We start from the raw sequence: 3,352 nt of genomic DNA on the forward strand, positions 1-3,352 counted from the left end.
TAGCATAAGTGTCGGTTATACCATACAGTTTGTGCTATGAAAATGCCAAGTATTTTTGTACCAAGTTTTATACAACATAAATCTAGATTAACAATTTAACAAGCAAAGTATTAAAGAGTGAACAAGATAACAAATACAAAACATGCTAGTATCAATTATAGGCTTTATATAAAAAATTATAGGCTGATGTCTTACCTTTCCATCCATATAAAGCAGATCTAAATTCGAGATCTACAGCTCCAGATATGACCTAATTACCGAACAGTGTTCTTGTTTGGATTATACCAGCATCTCTTTTCTAAGTTTGGTCATCTCCTTGTCCTTTCAATTTCAATTCTTAAACTCATCAATTTATCCTTTTATTTATGTGGTAAGCCTACATTTAGGATGAACATTTACCACGAAATAAAGATATCTTATATTCTTAGATATGTTATTATAAAACATGCTTTAGTTAAGGAGTTGTTGATACTTCAAGTACAAAATGATGATATAAAACTTTGATAAAAATACACTTTGGAATACTAATCAGTAACAACTAAGGGAAAGGGATAGTATATAATTTATATAAAAAATAAAAATTGACGATAATATAAGCATAGATAAGTTTGGTTTCGTAACTTCCCTAACCTAAGCAATTAAACTCGAATGGGTGTTTTAACACCTAATACCTGAAAGTCAATTGACTTGAAAGCTATTGATATACCAATTTTATATTAAAAAAATAGATTATCTAAAAAGAAAACAAACCCAAAACCCCTAATCAAGAAATCCTTTTTTAATATTCAAAGAATCAAGAAAAGAGTTATAAAAACCATAATAAATAACCAAAACCAAACACACTATCCAAGATTCACATAATAACAAACATATTAATAAAAATTAAGGTAAAACCCATACATATTTATCAAAAGAATAGTAAAACAATAACCAAAATAAATCACACACATTTATCCAAAGAGAAGTAAAAAACTAACTAAGATTAGCATATAAATAACATTATAAAAAACTACAAACTCAAAACTCATCTTAAATACCAGCATCTTGTTTTTAAAGAACCCAAAAGGAATCATCAACTAAACACATCAACTATCAAAATGAAATTTGAAACAAAACACATTAACCCAAATTGCTATAGTAAGAAATCTAAAAAATTAACCAAAATTTACACATATAGAACTTTGTCAAAAAAAAAAAAACCCCACCTAACTTACCCTTCTTGTTGTTTGTACGACAACAATTATCTTGCTAGAGTGTCTTTGGAATAGATTGAGAATGAAAAGAAGAAGAAAAGGAAGGACATTTACCTAGCATGGAGGAAGCTTAGCGTGAGGATGGAATCAGGGAGGAAGAGAATAGTAGGGAATGAGAAGAAAAACATATGAGTGATTGAGAGAGAGAGAGAGAGAGAGAGAATCTGCAGAGAGAAGAATAAAGAAAAAGACAAACTAGCGTTCTAAAGTTAGGGATTTTGGTTATTTAATTTTGAGTTTTTTACCAATAGATTTACTAGCAAAAGATTAAATATTAATATTTTAAACACATCTACAATAATTTTGTTTATAATATTTAATTGAAATTTTCAATTTAATAATTTTTTTTTTAGAAATCCCTAAATTTCACTAAGACTTTTATGATTCAATTTGTAATGAATGGTTTCATACGTAATGAATAGTTCCTAACCTTTCGAGAATATACCGATAAACATAATTCATTGGCGATTCATCTATATTGAACATTGCCATTTGTAATGACTAGTTCTCAACCTTTTGAGAATATACCAATTAATTTGTTAGTGATTGCATTTATATGTTCTAGTGGAATTAAAGTGTAATTTGTTTCAACTTTCTAAAATATACCAACAAACCAAATTTGTCGATGATTCCATTTGTATGTTTATTGTTCATTGGGGATTCCATCTATAAGTCTTAGTGGAAATGTATGTAATTTTTTCCCCAACTCTTTAGAATTTTCTAACGGATTTAGATCCTTGATATATCTATTGGTATTTTACGCCATCAATAATTCCATTGGTGTAAAATTTTTTTGTGTATAATAATAAAATCATACAATAAAAAACATTTCATTATTATGTAATAATAAATTCACATCATTGTCATTACATGAAAGTTAATTTTGTATAGAAATATTACATTATAGTTAATTTCATTACACAAGCATGTTGTATAAATTAATTAGAATTGTTTTTTTCTTGTTGTACTTTAACAATTTTGTCATCATCATCTCTATTGCAATTTTCTATATGGATTTCGTCCCCATCTTCATCGACTTCTATATGTCTGTTAGTTCTTAAAACATCATTTAATTCTTTAACATCAACATCAATAAAAGTATTCTTAGTAACATGAAAATTTAAATTTTCTTCTGGATTAGTTGATGAAGAAAGTCAATATGGATTAGATTAATTAACTCATTAAGTTGAATGACACCATCTCTCGTAGTTACTTCATCATTACCATATTGAACAACTTGAACATGTTCTTTCCAATGTGCATGACATTAAAATTATGGTAGAGGAGCTACTTTACCACCATTTATTAATGTGGAGGCCTTGTTATTTTCCATGCAATATGAATATAATAATTTTACATGTGTGCTCTAACCAGAAACCATTTCATACATAGGATAATTATTGATTGTCCATATCAAATTTATCTTCAACCTTTTTTTTTCCCTTAAAACATCATAAGTCAAAGTCTCGGATGACCACAAATCTTTCAACTCATTAATAAAGTATCAAAGATAAACATTTGTATTTTGACCTGGACTATTAGGACCACATATGATTGTAAATAAAAACATGAATTCTAGCCTCATACACATTCCTAGTAGCAAGTTGTAAATCGTGAGTATAACAAGCCAATAAGAATAAAGAGCAGTAAATGACCCTATTAACATGAATTGAATCTGCCTATGCATAACCCAAGATGTAAGTTCCTTAATTTCATTAAAAAATAAAGACGTACCCTATTAACATGTTTTTATGTTTCACCATCAAATGGCACACTATGAATCCATCAATTACATCATGTGAATGATGTTAAGTCATGTGCTCAAAAGTCTTTGAAGATATAAATAACCTTTAGTGTTTAGAAATGATTAAAAAGTATCTAAATTTGTTACATGTGATGAAAGTTCTTTCCCTACCAATTTTGAGTTTATAATGAATATGCTCACATGTTCTACACTTGGTCAACACTGCATTTTCAAAGTAATATAACATGTAGAAATTTGGATACATGTCAATTTTATGGTATTTTAGGCCAAGGGGTTTTGGCATGGATTTAGCAGCATAGAAGTTCTGTTTCAACCTATTCCCTTCAAGTAAAAT

Source organism: Populus euphratica, unplaced genomic scaffold, assembly GCF_000495115.2.
Source record: "Populus euphratica unplaced genomic scaffold, PopEup_1.0 scaffold433.1, whole genome shotgun sequence".
NCBI lineage: Eukaryota > Viridiplantae > Streptophyta > Magnoliopsida > Malpighiales > Salicaceae > Populus > Populus euphratica.